Genomic DNA, 22,798 nt, shown 5'->3' on the forward strand with positions numbered 1-22,798 from the left:
AAGGAGCCCCCAGAGGCCCTGTTCACCGCTGCTTCAGCTAGTGAGTGAGGGGATTAAAACAAAAACAAAAAAACAGCAGCCCCGGGCTCACTGGCTGCAGCAGGGATGTCTGGGGACTCATGGCAGAACCTCCCCCCCCATACAGCACGGGGCAGTGGGGACCGCCCCCCTATCCTATTCTTATTAACAAATTGAATGGCTGTGCCATAAACGATTACACAGTTATGTGGGTGACAAATTGGCTTAAGGGTCATACCCAGAGAGTGGTGGTGGACGGGTCAGTATCGACTTGGAAAGATGTGGGGCGTGGGGGGCCCCAAGGCTCAGTCCTTGGGCCAGTGCTGTTCAATATCTTCATCAGCGACCTGGATGAGGGCATGGAACGCACTCTGTCCAAATTCTCAGATGACACCAAACTATGGGGCGAAGTAAACACACTGATGGGAAGAAACCGAATCCAGGCTGACCTGGCCAGGTTAGAAAACTGGGCAGAAAACAATAGGATGCAGTTCAGCAAGGACAGGTGCAAGGTGCTGCACCTAGGGAGAGGGAATCACCAGCACACCTATAGGCTGGGGGAAAATCCTCTCAGCAGCACAGCAGCAGAAAAAGATCTCAGAGTCGTCTTCAAGATGAATATGAGTTGTCATTGTGACAAAGTAATTGGCAGAGCTAACCGCACTGTGTCATGCATTAGTAAGTGCATCATGAACAGATCCAGGGAGGTGATGCTTCCCCTCTATGCAGCACTGGCCAGGCCACAGCTGGAGTACTGCATCCAATTCTGGGTACCACAATTCAAGAAGGATGTGGACAACCTTGAGAGGGTGCAGAGGAGGGCCACTCATATGGTTAGAGGCCTGTAGGGAAGACCCTATGAGGAAAGACTGAGGGACCTGGACCATTTCAGCCTCCTCAAGAGAAGGCTGAAGGGGGATCTTGTGGCAGTATACAAATTCACCAGGGGAGTGGGGGCAGCAGGGAATAGGAGATGCTCTGTTTACCAGAGCACCCCTTGGAATAACCAGGAACAATGGCCACAAGTCGATAGAGAGTAGATTTAGGTTGGACATCAGAAAGAACTTCTTCATGGTTACGGTTGCCAAAATCTGGAATGGGTTTCCAAGGGAGGCGGTGCTTTCCCCTACCTTGGGAGTCTTCAGGAGGAGACTGGACAAGCACCTAGCTGGGTCACATGACCCCAACACTTTTTCCTGCATGGGCAGGGGGTCAGACTCGATGATCCATTGAGGTCGCTTCTAACCCTAGCATCTATGGCTCTTGATATATATTTTACAGGAAGATTATGTTCTTAATAGTTTTTTGACTAGTGAGTTTTCACTGTCTTTCTTAGCATGCACCACCCTATTGAAGTGTCATTATGCTATCAATTCCATTGTAGAAAATTTAAGAGTCTCTAAGAAAAAAAAATAACCATAGAAGTTAGCCAAAGATTGTATATTAGAGCAAATATGCTAGATTGTGCATAGCCTATTAGTCTGCCTATATGTTTTTTCTCTGTCGAATGAACCTTTGTAATATTATGCTGTCTCTAAGGATGAGATTGGCCTTAAGGAAAAGGCAAGTCCATCATAAAAATGTACATGAGAGTAGTGTTACTTTCCTAGAAATAACTGCAAGAAAAAGGCACACCATAGGCAAACATTGACACTGTGCAGTCTGTTTCTTGGTCGATTTAGGTCAGAGCAACAAATATTCCTAATGTAGTTGACAGGGCAGAAGAATGACTTTTATTTAACTTTCATAAAGGAGGGGAAATATTATTACTATGCTTCCTGTTCTCTGGTAAGAAACATTTTTTTAACACCTTCAAAGCCAACTCTCTCAACAAAAAAATCCAGCTAATTAGTGACAAGGACAATTTCTTAGCTAAGAAGTCGGTTCATAGTTTGTCATATTATCTTCACTCTGGTGATTTTAGGTCAACATTTCTCATCAAACAGTAGTAGCTGGTAGAGGTCATTCAAAGGCCAGAACTATAAGGTTAACAAAAGTTATACTGCTCTGTCTTCTTTCTTTTTCCTTCTTCTTGTCTTTTTAAGGAGTTTAAGGTGATATTAATAGCAGGGGGGCATAAACCTTATGTATTGGGCTTTCTAATTTTTAATCTCTTTCTTGTTTATATCCATCCCCCATTACACATTGATCAAATCTCATGATAAACTGAATCTGGGGTAGCACCCCTACCTGGCAGGATAACTTTGAAGGAAAGCCTGGAGCAATATATAGTCAGCCCCAGAAAAGAGAGTATTCTGTACCATGAATAAGGCTGTGACATGAGGTCCTGTATTTCTGTGCATTCTGCTGTTGTTATAGAGAAAGTTTTGGTAGATTTTCCCATGTAGAAGAGCACTGTAAATCAAAAGCTTTCTCCCTATTTTAAATTTTTTGAAGAGTCTCTTTTTAAAATAGATGTTAAAGGTGATGAAAGAAATACGCCTAACAATAATGTGGCTAAAAGCAAGTAAGAGCAGCCCCTTAATTGAGAAACTGAAGGAGAATAATTAATTGATAATTCCATCCTTTAATGTGCCTTCAGCCAATCAGACACTACTGAACATTGCTTTAAGCTCTGAACTTCTACTTCTATGGTATCTTGTAGTAATAATGTTACTTCCCTAATTTTGTAAATTCACTTGTCCTTCCAGTTTGGATAATAGCCAAGTATTATAATTATCTGATTATTTTTTTCATTTCACCCTATTTCAGAAATGCTTATTATGTCAAGGGGTTTTTAGATTGCTAGGCATTCTAATTCATCTGTTTTTGCTGTTGAGTTTCTTGTACTGCCAGGCACATTTATAGTTTTGACTTCAGGATATGTCTGGGTTCTTTATTTTTGTCTAGCACTGCTCTTTTTCTTCTAGTGCAGCTGTAATTTCTGTTCCATCCGTTGCTGGGTAGAGAGATACCTTTGTATAACTGTCAAATCTAGGAGATGTCTTTCACTGGCTTTGAGTACTTGTCGGTATATATCACCTTTTGATTTGATTCATCCCCCCAAATCTTGTTAATTTTCTGTTTCAGCAGCATTTGCACTGCATTGAAGGTGGCACCCACTATGTCTTTGTGGGTTGTTGTTTTCCTAAAGAATTCCTCAGTGCATAGTATATTTAAGCCCTTTTTTCATATCATCCTTTCATCCATGTAGGAAGAGCTTCCAGGTCTCAAAATCCAGTTTGTGTGCATGGCACCAGAATAATTTCATACCATGGCAACATTAGAATTAAGCATTCAAATGTTTTCTAATGCCTCTCTATTATACATCCTTACATGTAGCTGGTTCCATTACATACCACCACCCAGGGTTCTTTTCTTGTATTGACAGCACTTGACTAGTAGGAGCTGTCATTTAGGGCACAGACAAAAGTGAGACTTTTTGCCCGATCTGGTCACACCTATAGACCGCTTTCTGCAGCCAAACACAAGCGCACAGTTGCAGACAGCTTTAAAAAATGACCGATCAGGTGAAAATCTGAACCCTCATTGCATGAGGGGTCAGATGAAGATGTTTCAACACAGGGGATCTTTTCTAACTTCTGCCTGTCACTGTTTTTGGAATAGGAAGGGCGGAAAGGAGTGGAAGGAATTTGTTCTCAGGGTTTTTCAGCCCCCCACTGGAGGGTGGGGTGAGTGTATTGGAGACCTCCACCCCAGGTGTGGGGGCTGTAATTCACCCTCCCCACCCTGCAGCACCAGCTGACAAACCCCTAGAATGAGCTCTGTCTGCTCCCTTTCTTCCCTTCCATTCTGAAAACTTTGCAGTCTCCCAGGGAAGAGGGGCTGTTGCTAGGGGAATCCAGCTTCAGGCTGCATCCAGCAGCTAGATTCCCTTTCCCCCTGGAACCAGTAGTGAACTTCTGTTTGCTCCAGGGGATTGTTGTAATTCAGAATATTTCCTGAAAAGCCTTCTTGGCTACAGCAGGGTGCTGCCCTTCTGTTTGTACCCTTAGGGCCCTGTCAGATATTCACATTAAAGATGGATAAAAACCAGCTATAAGGTTATTACACATTTAAAAGCACTAACTTTATAGTTGGTTGGCTCTCTTTTATAGCTGAATGAACATTTTTATGGTTTGATCATTACTTTTCACATGTGGCTGGTTTAAATTTATTGCAAGGTTAACCAGTTAATTGTGTGATATGTGTAACATGTGGCAGGGACCTTAGGCATCCACTAAGCCAGTGGGGACCAATTTTTTGGTTGGCATATTACAAAGCAAGCTGTGCATCCTCCTCAAGTGCCACTCTGATCCCCTTCCCTTGCCCAAGCCATTGCTCTTCTGTTTCCTCCATACCTTATTTGTTCAGTTGTCTCTACTCTCTGCTGGATCTGTCATGTGCCAAACAAAGTGGCTACACATGCCACTGCTGAGGGGTAGCCACTCATGCACAAAGGAACCATTTAAAGAGCTGTGTATTTTGTAAAAATAAGAACTAGCAATAGTTCTAATAATCAGATCCCATGTCCCATAGTTGTATCCACATTCTCTGGTGCTGACCATCTAGGTGCATGAGGAATAGCTTTGAGACCTAACCACTGTTCCATTTGGGGATCTTCTGTCATGTTACAAAAGGAAAATGGGTAGTCCCGAGACTGACCCCTTGTAGAAAGTCCCCTCATCTACTGAATCTGTATATAATTCCATTCCTTTCTGCAAATCCATTTTAGCAATACTGGTCCAAAGTTGCTGTATATAGTCTCCTAGGGCCATGAGCCACTTGCACCTGCTATGTACATATGCTGTTCACCTACAAGACAGATAGTTGTACATTGTTCACTGTATGTAGTAAACTGAGTAGTCCCTACCCTGGCTCAAGTATTGCATGCCTCCTGTCTCCATTGTTAAACTAAGATGTTGTGCCACAGTGGGCATTGGATTGTCCTGAGTTTTGTCTTCATTTATGAAATTTAGGATCTTTTGTGTTTTAAGTTATAGTTTTTATGTGAGGATTCTCTTCTTCCCTTCCCTGCTCAATTCCCAAATCATTTAAAAAACATTCACACTCACCTTATCTTTTGAATTTGGATAGGGAGGGAGGTGTCTTGCTGGTTGCCACCTTAGAAAAGATACAAGGATCTTTTCTCAGTTTCTTTCATTCAGTCCCCCCATAGACTTTAGATCATGCCATGTTGCTTGGTCACTGCCCTTTTGATTGTTTCAACCTAAGGAAGGAGAAGGGTTTTTAGAATTTGAATCATTCTCTTTATACTTTTGCCTAAAGTATTGTTTAGATCTGTGCTAATTGACATGATGTTCTGGTTTTAGATTCATGGTAGTAACCCTCAGAGCTAATTTACACAATGTGCTTTGAATTGAACATGGTAATGCAAATATAATGTCCTATTAGCAAACTACAAACAGTTACCATTGGGGTTTGTACAGTGTTTTAAAGCTCATTATGACTGCCATTCAATACTTCAGATGAGTGTGAAGGGGGGAAGAATAATTAAACAAAATAGTGATATTAGCCCCAGAAGGAACATCAGATCCACAAAGATGAAATTCTAGAAGTCTTAACTTGTGTTTAGTATATATGTTTTGTTGGGAGGGAGGAGCAATATGGGTGTGTTTAAATATACTCAGCACAGCTGACCAACTTAATGGAATGGAAGAATTGATACCCAGTGAATTGTTTATTTCTATCCACTTATCCAATTTTCAGCTGAATCCAAGGATTGTAACTTTTCACAGAAAAACATGTAAGAAATGTACTGTTCTAATACTTTAAATGGAAAGTGATTTCCAAAGTGCTGCTTGGAGATTTATCCACGCAACTCCCATTGATGTTATGAGGATTTTCATGGCAAAAATCCCCACACAGCTTTGAAAGTGTGGCTTGCAATGAAGCTCTGTGGATTCATCATTATGTAAACATACTTCAAGTCTAAAACTCACTGGTGGTGATTGGCAAAATGTTAAGAAATGTTAGCAGCAGAGCTGAATGCTGGGATTAACTAGGGGTTCAGTATGAGCCAAGGAACTATTGCACATTTCTTATATCCACGTAATTGTTTAGAATAATAAGAGGGCACCCATCCTAACCTAAAGTCACTCTCACAGGCTAGGGACAGACATTATAAAAACCCTAAGTTTGAATTGATTCAACCTTTGTAGGTTAGTTTAACCTGGCTAGGCTAAATCAGTTTTGTAACCAGACAGACATCCTAGAAATGCTGGCACATGCTTACAGGTGCTCAGGCTAGACACCGGGGGGCGCTAAAGCAGCCCTCCCTTCCTTCCACAGAGCTGAGCTGAGCTGAGTTGGGCTTGGCCAGGCCCCAGCAGGACGCTGTGATTAGGGAGGGGTTTCTCCCTCTCCTGAACAGCCCAGCAGGGGATGTTTATCACCCCTAACTCAGTGTTTATCACCCCATTAAGAAAACAGAGGGACATTAACCAACTATCTGTTGATTCTGCCTTTGTCCTGTGTGCCACACCTCAGAGGTAGCCAGCATGTGGTCTGCTAGCTAATGCTGAGAGGTGTCTGTGAGGGTCAGGGGGAGTGCCTGCTTAGCTGAGAATGAGATGGGGAAGGTGGGGAGCAGAAAGATGCTGCTGTGCCTGAAAGTCTCTGCCAAAGCTGCAGCCAGGGAGCAGAAGGGAGGGGCCAGTTCTGCTATGGAGCAGAGAGCCCCACCCAGCCCAGAGGGGATGCTGGGGGAGTCCGATTTATCTTAAACCAGCAAGGGGTCTGGGACAGACATTGCATAAACTGGTTTGGCCCAAATCAGTTAAGTCTGATACTACATACAACCAGGGTTATCTCAAACTGGTTTATGTGCACTGATCATCTGTTCTGTTACTGGTTTAAACCAGTTTCTGATCACTTAAACCAGTTTGTGTGTAATGTCTGTCCCTAGCCGCAAAGTTTAACATACAACAGCTCCTAGAAAATCCAGTCAAGATGACAAACAAATCAACCTAACTACTTGACCCATGTAATGCAATAAACCCACTAGATAAATAAGTTAAACAAATGTACTGCATTGATTTCAGATCCCACTCATTCCACAGCTCTTGGCTTTATTCAGATCTGATCTTATGCCCAAAAATTGGGCCTGTAGTTGACCCTGAAAGTCATTAGATGCAGAGTAATGAAGATCAGAGGGGAATGATTTTCAAAATCCAGACCCTTTCATGGTAGATATGCTGCCAGGAACCCTTCCCTTTGAAGCCAGAGGAATTCATGCACAACAGTTCCAATAACTTTTACTACAAGGGCACATACCCTCTCAAAAATGGTGATTGAGGGTCAATTTAGAGCTCTTATGTCAAAATCAGTACCATGAAATATGCCATATTCTGTTCTTCCATTTTAGTTTTGGAAGGCATCATGTCAAACATTGCTTTAATATAATCTGTGTATTTAGGACAGACTCAGTGGGTGTGTCTACTTATGCACTTCACTGCAGAGATGACTAATTAGCTCCACGGTAAAGCAGCACCATCTACACATGCGCCCGTATTAGGTTGCAGTAAATTAATTAACTCCACTATAGGATAGTAGTGCCTGGGACAAGTAGTATCCTACAGCAGAGTAGTTATTTGCACTGAAACTCATGGGTAGACTGACCAGGGCTGGCTGGGGCATGAGGCTGCCTGCTGGCTAGCCCTGCACTGTAGCACCCTTGCGTCCCAGCCAACCCCTTCGCAGCATGTTGAGCTGGGGCAGAGCAGCCCTGGGTTAACAGGCTGACCTCCGAGTCCCTCTGCCAGCCCAGGGCTGCTCTGCCCTGGCTCAATATGCTGTGGTCCTGGGCACACATGTAAATGCTGCACCCAAGAGAAATACACTAATTTATTTATTAGCAGTTTAGTTTATTGCTAGGTGGTAACTGCACATGTAGATGCACCCAGTGTAATGTAGTTTATTACAAATCCATTCAGAAGTGGTTGCAGGATGTATGAAGGTGTTTCAGAAATCTTCAGATTACTTGGATGCAAGTCTAAGCTCCCCAGGTGGGGTGAAATGGAGCTGCCTGGGAAAAAGTTGTTTAGACCTCTTTTGGAAATGGGAAAGGTTTTTTATTCCAATAATTGCAGAAACAGATTAAATTAAACCACAGACAAAATTGCATCAGACTGGTTGAATTGCACTTGACCCTTAAAACACTTGAAAAAATATATTGTGTGTCAGTCTCACAGTAGTACAGCAGCAGAAGAAATACAGAGTGGTTTTGGACTTCAGGGACCAGTCCCCTCTGTCCTTCATGAGGCTGAGGTTTGGATGGAGCAACTGAAGTCTGTTAGATATTAGGGAGGAGAATGAGTAGTGGGGAAACTTCAAGGTTCTCAACCACTGAACGCTGAAGTGCACGTACATGTGTGCATGTATGTGTTTTAATCAGCCACTGATCTGGGACTTTGAAGAGTCTCCTGGTGGATTTTAGTGAATGAGAAGTAATTTTCTCTGCTCTTTCCTCACCTCTTTTAAGAAGCAGGTTCACAGCACTGTCCATTTGCTAGCCACATAGAAGACTCCAGATTTCCTGCAATGCTATCTTTGGCAACAAAGTTTGCATGCTGCCTGTTATGTACTGTACTTAGAGTTGTGGAGAAATAAAAAAAAAAGGAGAGCACAATCATAAGATTAAATTTGTTGTACAGAAGGAAGGAGAGAATTGGGAAGGACCTGCAAAAGAGAGGAAAAACTTGGGAGCTGGGTGAGAGAAGAGGAGTTGGAGAAGCAAATTTTAGAGAGAAAGAGAAAGGGGCCAATCACAAGAGTTTCAGAGAGAAGGGGAAGGAAAGACAAGATGGATACAATGTAACAGCAAAATGAGTGATGTTTCCACAGTGATGAGTGGGGGATGGAGAAAAAGATATGCAGCTCCTTCATAAATAGGGGTCTGAACCATAGATGACTGGGGGGGGGGGGGGGGGCTGCAGGTGCTCGCCAGCCCTGTCCCTGTTGCCATTGGTGGCTTCTGCGGGTGCCCCCCTCCGCCCCCCAACTCAGCTGCCCATGGTCTGAACCATTATACCAGAGAATTCTGGGGTTTCTATGCACTGAATAACGTTACCTATTTCCGTACAAGTAAAAGGGTAAATGCCTTGTGAAGGGCAGAGTGTAGATGGTGACCAAAATTTATTTTCAGATTACATTCTTTTGTGAGTTTGGCTCAGACTCTGGGCATCACTGTAACAAAGCTTTTATAGTTTAATTCAAATAAATGATTTTCCATTGATTCTGAAACTGCCTGCTGCAATCCAGAAAGAGTTTTTGAAGTAGTAATAGGGCTGCTGCTTTCATTATCTTTTTGAGGTAAAATATGTATTAAAGTGCCTCTCTCTGTCAAAAAGGTTATTGGCCAGCTCAAAATTATTATAATTTATCTTGGCAACAAGGGGAAACTGCATACTCATCTCTGACTTGAGAGTGTATCAAGAAAAAGATACCATAGTCCTACATAAAGCAATATAGGTAGAAATTACATAGTAACCAGGAGTATAACAAGCTATCTTTGGGTAAATGTATGTCCTTTGTTTTACTGGTCAGTTGAACATGGTATATAACAGATTTGTAAAACATACTTTATGATCTTGTTTTAAAAAAATCCTGTCTTTCAGCCTACCTTAAATCAGAGTTGTTAAAGATATCTCTTTCAAGAGGTCCAGTATATTACCTTTTGGCCCTAGAAAGAATACAGATAGAAGTTAGTTATCTTTTTATGTTATAAGAATTATTTTTTAAATGAACACTATAAATTAATGGCCATGTCTTCAAGCAGTTCACCAGAGACTGTCTGCTACATAGTGTATATACTCATTGTGTTTGCAATAAATACATCCTGCCTAGGTAATTGTTATATGTGAAAGCATGTGCAGAATTTTAGGAGGGTAGAGGGTATATGTGCATTTCATAGATATACCTTCTGTGTTCATTTTTGAAACTATGACCCCTTATCACCACAGATATGCTCTTTAATCTTTACTCTCACATTTAAGGGAAACAATAAAAATGCTTTTATTTAGACATGACGACTTTAAGATGCTGTCTCATGTTGGGAACAGTGTAAGCCTTTTAACCCCAAAAGCCAAGTGAGGGATGCGAGGCTGGTTTGTGGGCCGGGCTGGACCCCTTGCACCAGGATTGGGTCCTGGGCTCCTATCCCATTCCCACCCAGTTGCACCCGCTAGCATCCAGCTCCAGGGGCCCCTTCCCTGTCTCCACCCAATCCCACATAGGGGGATTGGACTCCAGTGAGCCATGCCAGTTTTGCCCAGTCCCATCTGCGGGATCAGGCTCTGGAGGCCCCATGCCCTCTCTGCCTTGTCCCACATACTGGGCTTGGGCTTGTGGGGGGCCCTGCTTGCCTGACCTAGTGCACAAGATCCTGGCTCATGGGGCTCCCCATGGACCTTGGATTGGATGACATAGTGCCAAGGGCTGGGGCTTGAGCACCCTTGGTTTAGAGGAACTTTTTTTTCTGGCCCTGTTTTATCTGAGTAGTGCTCAATGGTTCCCAGAGCTTGAGCAGATGCTGGCTATTGAGAGACCCTGTGAAGTCTTTGCTCCCCTTCCCACCTAGACCTGGCCAGCTCTATCACCACTGGAGATTAGGCGGAAGAAGAGCAGAGGCAGGATTGATCCCCTTTGGGATAGCCAGAAATGCTTGGCTTTCTGTTGCATGTTCTTCTTACTCTACCTCCTTACTTACACAGGGCTGCGCAGTAACTTCAGTTTGATGTCAAGGTATCTTGGTCCAAAACACCTCCAAATGAGCTTCACTCATAACACCGGTCAAACATGATAGCATTGAGCTGCATGTAAATTATGGTGGACTAGAGCAGACTATCTTGGAAAAAATCCAAGAGAACAGGTTAAAGGGAAGAAATGCTTGCAAGAATTGTCAAATTAAACCTTCCTCTTGCACTTCTCTGTTTGGCGGGGAGAGGGGAGGGAAGAGGAATATAACCAAAACTCTGCAGCCCCCAAGAAGGTAAGGATAATCCAGGCCAGTGCAGAGCATGTCCAGTGGAAATCACTTGTGCATGCCGCTGCAAATAATAACAACAACAATAAGCACCAATAACAATAATAAGCACCTGGCTCCTACATACTGTTTTCCATCAGTAGACCTCAGAGCACTTGCCTGTATATTCAGAGCGAGGCCAGCATCACTATTCCCATGATAGAAATGGAAAAACTGGAGCATGAAGAAGAGTGATTTGTACAGGCTTCCCAAGCAGTCCAGTGGCTAAGACAGGAATATAACTTGGGGTCCTGAGTCCCATTCTGATGCTGTCTCCATAAGGCTCAGTGGCTCCTCTTTGATATATTTAGCTGCTGATACGCTTAGCTGCTATCAAGAGATCGGCACAGAATGTTATGTTTGAAAGATGTTGCAAATGAGGGTACTTAAAGCAATGACCAGCAGCACTCAGCTGCATCAGATTACGTGAGCCAACATTTTTCCCTCCCAGTGCTGCAGTTTGGTACTGCAGGCTGGATTTCCCACTACTTTCCACCCAAGGTGACTACTTTTCCCCTGTGGTGGGCATCTGTAGTGTGAGAACTACTTTGGGATCCTGTGGGAAACATAACACTTAACAAAATACAAGTTATTGTTATTTGTAGTTATCAAGTGGTAAGCATTGGCACAGGAAGTCAGTGTCTTATTTGATGTCATTTCAAGGTTGTTACAAATAATCTGCAATGTTGAATATCTGTTTATGTATCTTTTGCAATTTATATTGCTTCTGATCTTCAATATGACCCTCTTTGTGATTCTGTTCCTTTTGCTTTAAATTAACCTGAAGGACCAGTGCCTATGCCACCATTTCCTCTGCTAGTGTGAACTCAAATTATACCATTTTTCTTCGCCAGTTTTCACATCAACAGCCCTTTTACTTGGATTTCTTTTTTCACCACTTTCCAGACCTCTTTGTCCTCATATTTTCCTGTCTGTTTTTCAGTAGCCAGGATCTGTGTCAGCTGGGAGCCAGTGCCACGCATTTCTTCTTGGCTGAGTCCCTATACAGTGTTTTTGTTCCGTAAACAAGTCTGTTATACGCGCAAAGACATTCTGCACCAGTAATTGTATTTGCTGTAGCACAAAATTACATTTTGTCCTCTTGGCCGAAGAGCTAGCATCTGCATGTACCTGGATTCTTCCCAGACTGTAGTCAGACAGACGAGCATGCTGAGCAGCTGCACAACTTACAAGAGGAAAGAGACTTTTCAGCAGCAGCATTTGGACTGGCCTGAGAGTCTTTTGGGCCTTTTCTTATTTGGGAGAGTTTTTCGAGACACTTTGTCTGACTGGGGACTCGTATTAAAAAATAGGTAAGGGGCCACTTTTAAGTGGGTGGATGTGAAATTCAAGGTCTAAAACTGTACCTATAGGATGATGCACTCCTTTTTCTTATCTCTGCAGTTCTTTGACTGAACATGGAGTAGACGTCCACATGTTTTGATAGCCTTTGTCAGACCTATAGTACTGTTTAGCTAGTACCCACTGTAATGATCCCACAGCTTGTGGCCTTTTGACCTACAGTACATAGTTGGACTCTCCCATGTTTCCCTCTTAATAGGCAAATATTCAGCTTCCCCATTTCAAAGAAAAGAGTTGAACCCTATAAAATCAGCTAGAAATAAGGAACAACCAAGCTCACTAGCTTGTTGTAGGGGTGGTCCCTATTATGAAAAAGGATAAAAGAACAGCAGATTCAATAGTGGTGGGGAGCTGCCAACCAAGAGCAGGAGATAAATGTCCAGAGAAACAGGCCTGATGCTTTCAACGCAGGAGTAGGAGAAGATTATCACATGGTTTTGCAGCAGGGAACAAAGGAATTAAAAAGTAATAAATTATATTCAGGAGAAAGAGATCCAGTAAGAAAAAAGCAGTTGAAAGAAGGAAAAGGAGACAAAATAATAAAGAATGATATGCAGACTGGGCAAGGAGAGAGAAAGGAATGGAGCAGGTAGAAGTGGGAGGGAAAGATGAAATGGAATGCAAGAGGAGACTGATCAAGTTTCCAACAAAACATTTATCACATTAAAGTGAGGTGAATCCCAACATGTTTTCCTGATGTTCTGTGTAATCAGTGACTTCAGTTTCTGCAGAGAAGTTACAAGAAAGCAAAGTGAATGCGGAAGCTAGGACAGGAAGGGTAGTTTGTGCAATCACAAAAGGAATATGTGTGTATAAGAGATCATTTCTTAGGATGTGATGCAGTGTATGGAAAAATTTAAAGATCCACTCCCTGCAAGAGTCCTTCTTGACACTTTTATGCAATGCAATACAACTTTGAAACTGAAGGAAAGAATGTACCTCTTTATTAGGGCTGTGCAAAGCTTAGGTCCCTGATTCGATTTGGAGGAGATTCGACCTGATTCAGTGGCCAAATCTGAGTTGAATCAGAGGACCCTTTGATCTCTCCGATTCAAATTGGAACCCTCTAAATCAATTAGGAGATATTTGGAAAGATTTGGAGATTTGGACACAGAGAAAGCTTTAAATGTTTTTTTGCACCCCTTTAGGTAGCAGGTGGATCATGAATGCTGCAATGCTGGGGCAGATGGAGTGTCCCACAGGAGTGCAGGGGTGGGGGCTCCCCAGCACGCTTGGCAGCAGACCTGGGAGTGGACCAGAAGCACTTCTGGGTCTGCCAGGGGGGCACCCCCTGCAACCCCCTGGCTCAGTAACTGGTGGCTCCTGGGTCTGGTGGGGGGCACCCGGGGTCCCCCTGCAGCCAATTGCTGAGCTGGGGGGCATGGGGGGGACCCCCCAGTGGGCTCCCTGGCAGACCTGGAGACTAGAAGTACTTCCAGTCCACTTTTGGGTTCGCCTCCAAGCACGTGGAGGGCCCCCCCGCGCACTCCTGTGGGACACTCCATCTGCCTCAGCATTGCAGCAATCACAAGCCACACCTGCTACCTCAAGGTATGTAGAAAAATCTTTTAAAGCTGTGTCTACGTCCGAATTGCTGATTCTCCAAATCAGCATCGAATCTTCATATTTGGATTCAGCCGAATTGTTGGGGACAGTGATCTGAATCAATTAATTGAATTACTGTCCTTGATTCGGGCCGATCCAGATCTGAATTGAATAGGGCCTGCTTTGCACACCCCTACTCTTTATACTTTAATGCCATATCTCTACTGTAATTAGCTTAAAAAGCTTTTGTAACAAAGGTAAACTTTTTCACGGGAAAGATGCTTTGCGTTATTAACAGAGATAGGACAAAGAAACATACCACTAGTTTTAATTCAGATTTGGAATTTAAATTAGATTTTCCCAAAGGCACTTCAACTAAGGGTGGAGTTGCATGTTACACATAGACCATACTAAACCTGTGAAATGTTAAGTGGTGGTAAAGTTTGAACAGGGGTTGGCAATGTTTTTGGGCACAGTGCCAAAAATACCATCAACCTTGACTTGTAAGATACTAGTGTGCCAGAGGTGGACAGTGGGGGAGCGACGAGGAGCCTGATCCTTGTGGTGGCAATGTAGCACTTGCCCCTTCCCCACTGTCCACCCCGAGACGTGCATGCACCCACCACCAGCAATGAGCTGGGCTGGGGCTCCATGGACCCTGGTGCAGCTGCTTGCAGCCTCCTGGCTGCCTACCACAGCCAGCCCAGGCTCTGGGCAGGCCACTGCCACCTACCACAGAGCCCAGGCTGCTTGCAACAGGCAGCGGGGAGGTGGCAAGCAGCTGAACTAGGGTCCACAAAGCCCTGGCCTGGCTCGATATCAGTGGCATGTGCACACATGTCTTGAAGCAGATGTGGGGGCGGGGGGAAGGGGCCAGGGCCTCCTGCCACAACCAGGATCAGTCTCTTCGTGACTCCCCCACCGACCACCACGAGGCACACGTGCCAGGCAAAATGCCTTTGTATGTCATGCTTTGGCATACGTTAATGAGCAATTGCACTAAAGCCAAGAGGGCTGAAGTCTGTTCAGACTGGTGAAGAGTGACACCAACGAGACATTGGTGTGAGCATGGGCATGGCTGTAGGCCATGATTAATGCCCTGTTGGCAAGATAGGGGCCAGTTGGGTACGAGCCATCGAAAGAGAGTTGTAAACTGAGGCTCACTTCGGGGCCCTGAGGCAGCTTTCCAAAGGACTAAAATACACATCAAGGGGTGGCAGGCAAGGCACATGGGAGGATGAGGCAGTAGTAGCTTAGGCACCAGGGGGTGTCGCGGTCATCCTTGCAGGCCACGACCTGCTACAGTAAGAAACTTGTGCTGTAGATAGAGAGGTTTTATTGGTACATTTCATGCAGTTAAGCAAGTCACTTCAGCTCTCTCTGCCTCAGTTTCCCCTTTCACTCTGTTTGTTAAAATAACCAGGGAAAGCACTACCTCTTCTCACAGAACCACTCCCCTGGCCCCTCACTGGACTGCACTCTACCCCATGTCTGGGCCACACACTCATGCTCTGAGCCTTTTGCTTCTTGGGCCTCAGGTCCCTCTTGGTGGACCTTGGCCCCAAGCCTTCCCTATATACGTGGTGAGCCACAAGGCGGTGGGGGCTGATGCTTTCTGGCGCCCTATCCTTGCCTTTCACTGGAGTGGCACACGTGTAGCATTTCCTGGAGACTGCGCCACCACAGGCAGCCCCAACACACTACCTGACTCCAGCAGGGTACAGTTTCAGGTCTTACCCAGGACCAAGAAAAACCTCCTCCATCCCCATAGTTCTTACTCTAACCTCCAGGTGATATAGGATCTGACGTCTTCAGGCTCTGTGATGCTACTCCTATGGTTCCCCAGATGTAACTGCTGGCCCTGCTCCCAGGGTCTGGGCTTATACATTTGCTGCCTAGCCCTCCTCCAATCAGGCAGCTGCTCCACAACCTGCCTGATGTTCTTAAAATGGTAGGCACAACTAGTGCACTGCTATGGTTTTGAGCACTCTTATTTTAATGTGTCTGAGTAAGAAAAACTGAGCTTGAAAAAACTGGCCTATTTTGGTTTTAAAGGTATGTTTAACTAAAATTTTGTAGAGAATAATTTATCCTCTTTCTTTTCCTGCCACAAATACTGCAAGAGGAATTGCCATATGCTTAGTTTGCTAGATTTATAAAACTCTAAAAGAAGCTTAAAATCCATATGGAGCTATGGTAATTCTCTTTGATTTGAGCAATGTAATCAGCACTGAACTTGAAGGGTCATCTGCCTCTTATATTCTGGGAAGAGTTGTTTCAGTTGTCCCTTTTAAGGCAGAATGTTTTATTTTCCATTTATCTACCTTTCCCATTATCCCCCAAAACTTTTTGTTCTGCATTCAGGGGAAAAATACACACACTAAAAGTAGCAGGTAGGGATGATATTTGTGTCAGTGCTTTACTAAAATCACAAAGTATTTCTCTGTGACTTGTTCCTCTGAAACCCAGTTAACTTCCTTGTTATTGAGAAGTGCAATCTGATCATCTCCAAAGACGGTGTTATCTTAACAAGCAATCCTGGTCTGGCTCCAGTCCACAGTTTTGAGTAGTCTCATTATGCGGGAACAGCTGTGAATTTCAACGCTGATTTTGTTCCCAACTTCTTTGCAGTTTAGAGATGTTTCAGTTACTGGTCTTGATTCAAAACCATCTCTGCTTTTTGGGCTAATCATTCTATTGGTCCTGATCCTGTTCTTGGTATCATGAATCAGGTATAAATATACTGAAGTCAGTGGAGTTATGTTGGTGCATTCAATAATGTTAGAATGGTTGTGCTCATTTTGTCTATAAAAAAGAAAAGAAATGTACACTAATTGGAAGCATACAGCACATTTAAATGCATGTATTATAATATGTATGCATTGGGTGGTTTAGCAGTAGTAACCAGGTATGTATGAAAAGGTTTTCTGCATTATATAGGGTTTGGGAACTTTCTTAGCAAAGTCAAGGTTCCAGGTTCCAGTGAAATTCAAAAGTAATTTTCTCCAAAACTTGAAGACTTGAGTTCATTTAAAGTTAGTTAGGTGCCCTGGAGAGAGAGAACCAGGAAACGTTTATTATCCTCTCTCATCTCCACAAGAACCTAGCACCATTCACACAAGTAGATATCAGGAAGCACTACTTCACAGTCAGGGCGGCTAGGATCTGGAACCAACTTCCAAGGGAAGTAGTGGTTGCTCCTACCCTGGAGGTCTTCAAAAGGAGGCTAGATAATCACCTAGCCGGGGTTGTTGGACCCCAGCATCCTTTCCTGCCCATGGCAGGGGGTCGGACTTGATGATCTGCTTGGGTCCCTTCCGACCCTACCTACTATGAAACTGTGAAGTAGGTATCGAATCCGATCCTGGCACTCTGGACTGGATGGAGGTAGCATGGGGCCCCTGGGACCCAATTCCAGCCCTGGGGGGCAGGCGGAGGAGGCATGGGGTCCCAGCTTCTGATCCTAGCATGCAGGATCCTCTCCGTCCCACAGACTGGCCCCATTCCCCTCATGCAGCTCATGGGACTAAAAGGTTGAGCACCACGGTTGTAGGAGAATCGGTACTCCTGCTATATTCCAAATTCAAAAGCCCAAGGTTTCTGTTCCGAACTCCTCCCAGGTCAGCAGCACTGGGATCAGGATAAACTCCTTCATTTGTGCAGTTGCCATTTTCAGGACTCTTCATATTGTTCTGTGTCTGAGACTTTGCAGAAGGCACCCAATGAAACCTGCATTACTGGGGTACATTCTGGGTGTCAAACTCAGAATACAATAGACACTGCTTTCAAGTCAGGAGAGGCCCAGAATTAGAAAGGCTTGCTTGTCGAGTGGAGAGCTGAGGTGGACACGAGTAGACATTTTACGCCCTGAAAGATGTTTCCTGTGGTTTTAAGGAAGAATGAGACTTCCAGTGCCTCCAGTAAATGCAAAGGGGGTGGCTATTAATTTCATAGCAACTTGTTATTTCAACCTTTCCACATATTTTTTTAAAAGCTTAGGGCACAAGGTAGTGATGGCGAGAGTGAAGGATTATGTGGCGTGACGACCAGAATGGATCTCTTAACTGCTGGTTTCCAGACATCACAGGAACTGCCATTTAAGATCAAAGCTCTGTTCCAATGTATGGCAACATACTTTTCAAGCAGCAGCCAGTTCCCAGATGTCTCAAATGAAGGAGGAAGAAACCCTGAAGTTGTCAGTCATTGAGTAAACTGTCTGTAGGAAAAGTTTCCTTCTTAAAATATGAGGGGTTTTGTTTTCACTCCTTCCTATTATAATTCTGGATGGTCTTTTTACTTGTAGAAATGCTCTATCATGTAAAGAATAAGTGGTTAAACTCATAAACTCATGAAATCTTATGACAGTGAGGGCCACAGGTTAATTGTGTGTACCATAATGATACCTCTTAGATTGGACTGCTTCTTAGAGGAAAACTAAATAACTGGAAGAAAAATGTATGAACTATTTATTACAGTATTTTTCTTATTTTTGGAAAATAACCCACAGACCAGAAAAGTTTGGTGACTGTATTGATTCAGAGTGACAAGCTTTCTAGGATTTTTTTTCTTCTCTGTTGCCTGCCAGTTTCTTTTCTTAATCCTTGTTTTTTCCATAAGGATTTCCCTTTCTACTACTGTTTTCCATAGAAATGCATGACTTAGAGTAAATCATGCTCCCTCAGAGTATGTTCTCTTGGATTTTTTCCCTTCTCTATCTGCAGGATGCAGTCTCCTGCTGCTCTGCAATCCAAAATCTTGCTACTGTTACTGTGGTTTGATAAATCAACTTGACATGTGGTTGGAGGAGCTGAAATGTAGTCTCTGAAGTTTGACTGGCTTTTCAAGTTAACCTTCAAATACACTGAAGCTTTGCCACAGTTTTCAGACTATGGCTTCACACATTTTATTCAGCACATCATCTGCTATTATAGAGAAAATCAAATACTTTTCTGCTAATCATGTACTTTCTTTTTTTTAAATGTTTTGAAAGCTGAATTCTACTATTCCTTGTCAAACCCAGATCCTGCTCTCAGTTTTGGCCCTGTAGGTCCATTTAAATCAATGCAGTTACTCCAATTTAACATTAGCACTACTGAGAGCTGAATTCTGGCCTCAGACTGTAATCAAGCAAAAATCCCATAGAAGTCAGTGGGAGTTCTGCTTGACGTGGCTCATAAAGCTCTTGGGAAGGAATATAGCATTCATGGGAGGGAAAGTGAGACTAATTGTTTGGGCTTGAGCTATCTGGTGCAGGCAAGTGCTGTGCAAGTCACCTCATGCTCTTGCCTGAGCTCACCACCAACTGCTGTTCCATCCCTTAGCTATGGACAATGGATCATTTCTAATTTTGCCAAAATCAGGCCATTTACAAATCATAGAATCATAGAAGTAGGGTTGGAAGGGACCTTGTAGATCTTCAAGTCCGACCCCTTGCCTGGGCAGGAGGAAAACTGGGCTCAAATGACCCCAGCCAGGTAGGCATCAAGCCTCTTCTTAAAGACCCTCAGGGTAGGAGCCAGCACCACTTCCCTTGGAAGTTGGTTCCAGATCCTAGCCGCCCTAACTGTGAAGTAGTTCTTATGGATGTCTAATTTAAACCTACTCTCCAACAACTTGTGGCTGTTATTCCTTGTTATCCTGGGGGGCGCTGGGGGAAACAAGGTCTCCCCCAAACCCTTCTGGTCCCCCCTAGTGAGTTTATAGACGGTCACCAGGTCCCCCCTCAGCCTTCTCTTGTGAAGGCTGTTTTGCTACTACTGGGAGAGTAGCCACTCTCCTGGGAGGAACTACAGGTATAGAAGTATTCATTTAGTTTCTCTTGCAAGAGTGAACGCTTGTATGCTCTTCTCCCAGCCTGGTCCAGGAGAAGAGTGAATTAGTGGATCAAAGCCCCCTACCTGTTCTCCAGACTGGGGATCCCTGGTCTGGGGTGTGAGCAGGGAGCTTCAGTGGCTGCTCTAGTAACCTCCTGGATGGGTCAGGGAGGAGGGTGGAGCAGTTGCTCCTTGCCTGCACCTGTTTTCCAAACCAAGACATTTCTCTGCTAGATATAAACACCTGTTCAAGGCCTCAGTGTCTCCATTACATTACTAATAAGTATTCTGTAATAAGAAAGCAGGAGGCAGAAGTGTCACTACTCTGGTTTAGGTTTTGTGTCATTGAGGGACAGGATGTTAATTACTGTTTGGCCAACTTTTTAAAAGTGGCTATTCATTTTGGGTGCCAGCTTTTTTGTGCACCCTCAGAGATGCACCTCAGGCTTGAGCATGCATTTATGACGGCTGGGATTGCTCACCAGGTATCAGATCTGGGTCATGGTTTCTTAAGCTGAGTGCCCAAAACACAGGTAGTTTTTGGAAACATTAACCACAGTGCATAGTATAAACATTGTAGGTTCTGATTTATAGATATCTGAAAACCAAATTAGCAAGAGTACTTTAGGAGGAGAAAATGGTGATACTTCACTATAAAAGTGAAAATGGTGTAGATTTTACTGATGAACAGACTTCAGTGTGGTTACTTGCAACCAGTTAGCAAGTTGCAGTAGATTTGGCCCTAAAATAAGAGAAGGTTATTGGTAGAAGGATGTTTTTGCAGGGATAAGCACTATTGAACAAAGAACTATTGATTCAGTTGAAAAAGAAAGATTAACCTTTGTTGAAACTGAAGAGAACACCCTAGAAACCCAAGTATGCAACTCAGGATCAGCTCCATCTGATTTTATTTGTAAGACTAAATTGTACCCAGCAGGAAAAAGAAAATATGCCAAAAAAGTAACAAAAAAGAAACACTGAGTGGTTTTTCATTAAATTAAGATTCCATGGGAAAAAACTATTTTTGATCTCTACAAATATACCAAGGCCTGCTCTTCCATTTGTATTTATGCTATTTTATGGGTATGTCCCTTTAAAGGCCAATAAAAGTTAAGCATCTAGATCCCTTGAGCACTGATAAAAAAAAAAAGACCCTGTTTGCTATATTTTAAAAATAAACTCATTGACATGTTTATGTAGTACAGAATCCCATAAATTATTTTCTCTGCCATTAGCTAGTACTTTCTTAGCTAGATTTAAGAGTTTCCTTTATGGGTTTTGGTTTGAGTGATCTTGCGCTACAAGGTGGCAAATTAAAATGAAATCTACAAATCTGCTGCTTGTCCCCATTTCAAATGAATGGTCTATGGGGCTGAAATATTTGTCTAATTGTCAAAATGCATCTTTGAAATTCATTATTAGGAAAGTAACACACACAGAATATTTAAGCAATTAAAAAATGTCTCTGGGTTATAATTCTTTCAATTACACACACAAAGAATGAGGCAACATTATTCTGCTCTTAGTGGAAGGGAGTCACAGAAAGTTTTCCTTTCTTTTAATTTAGTTAACAATCTTGATAGTGAAGTATACGGTTTAGTGATGTGAGAACATTTCCAAATGAGTGCTAGCTTTTAACTGACCTACTTTTGACTAGTGACTTTCCCTTGTACCTTAGTTTTCGTCATTGAATAATACTGATTTATTAAACTCTGTGCTTCAAGGGCATTGTAAAACTGCATGTAGGGGCAGGACTGAACTGTGAAAGTGAGAATTACTGTATCAGATCAGACCCAATTAAAATGTGACAAGCGCAGCAGGAGAAATTGGAAATAGGGTTTATCTTTCATGTAATATAAGAAGTCCCTATATTGGTTAGAAACAAAGTAAGTGTGAAACAGATTCTCCACCCTTTCTCATCCCTCTCCAGAAATTAATATATCTATTGACATGTATATTAGAAAGAATAAGCCCCGGAGTTTTAACGTCTCATATTCAAGGATATTATGGCAATGGCATGTGGATGGAAAGTTTGGCAGCCTTACAAAGCTGTCCATTATCCAAGCACAAATCAAATTCCAAATCAAAATATTTGCAATTGAGAGATAAGAATAATCTGAAATTTTAGCTTTACATAAAACTATAGTGTGTAATTAAAGAAACGTTTACAGTTCTGCAAGTCCTCTTGGATTTCACAGTTAGGCATTTCTGGGTCTATCCCAGAAGAGAGAGAGAGAGAGAAAAAGATGTTAATAAAATCAGATTTTTTTTCAAGCTTTGTAGTTCCCTCTCATAGCAGTCTCTTTGTAAAACTGTCTTTGATCTAAGGTAGAAGAACCATGGATTGGTTTCCAACATCATTGTAATCCTTATATAACCTTGTTGTGTAACATTCATTAGTTCTTCTCGTACAGAGCAGAACTGTAAATGTAAATGAATGCAAATATCTGTGTATAGCCTTCCTTAATCCCTCTGGCTCATAACATGTATTGTTGATCAGTACTTGACAGGGAATAGCAGTGGAAGGTGCCATGGACAGCAACACTGTGCTTTCTATGAGTGTTATCTTTAGAAACAATTGTATCTGATTGGCTGACTAAGTTGTTCCCTGCAATCAGTTCTACACTTGGTTCATTGGTGTTTCCTTGTTTGGCTGTAATGTGATCATTTTTTCATTTGCCATCAAATCTACTCCAAGATTTCAGGAAATCTGGGCAGAGCCCTGTTGATTTGGGGGGAAATTGGAAAATCAAAAAGTAAAACATCAGCTTTACACATATCACTGATTGTGTTCAGATGTAAAAATCATTGTTGGTTTCCATTAACAATTTCTGGTCTAACAGTATCTTCCATCTCCGCTCTGTCCAGGTTAAAATGATGGTACTATCACTGACTTCTCTCCCAGACAGGAAGAAAACACTACTTATAGAGGGGGGGGAAAGGGTGTGTGTGTGTGTGGTAGGGGGTAGGAGGAATTGATGGGTTCAAGGAATTGTTAGTGTGTACACTAAGCACAGAGTGAAGGAGCAAAAGAGGATGCAACCCTTTAGGGCCTTGGAGAAGAATTTTATGAAGT

At 43.0% G+C, this 22,798-nt stretch overlaps 1 protein-coding gene across 2 annotated transcripts in view; it reads left to right on the top strand.

Moving 5' to 3' along the window:
• The window catches only part of DISC1 (DISC1 scaffold protein), a 370,273-nt gene that overhangs the window by 263,737 nt on the left and 83,738 nt on the right, over positions 1–22,798 (top strand). The gene's annotated exons all lie outside the window — the stretch shown is intronic.

The sequence above is a fragment of the Alligator sinensis genome, unplaced genomic scaffold (genome assembly GCF_000455745.1).
Source record: "Alligator sinensis unplaced genomic scaffold, ASM45574v1 scaffold93_1, whole genome shotgun sequence".
Taxonomy (NCBI): domain Eukaryota; kingdom Metazoa; phylum Chordata; order Crocodylia; family Alligatoridae; genus Alligator; species Alligator sinensis.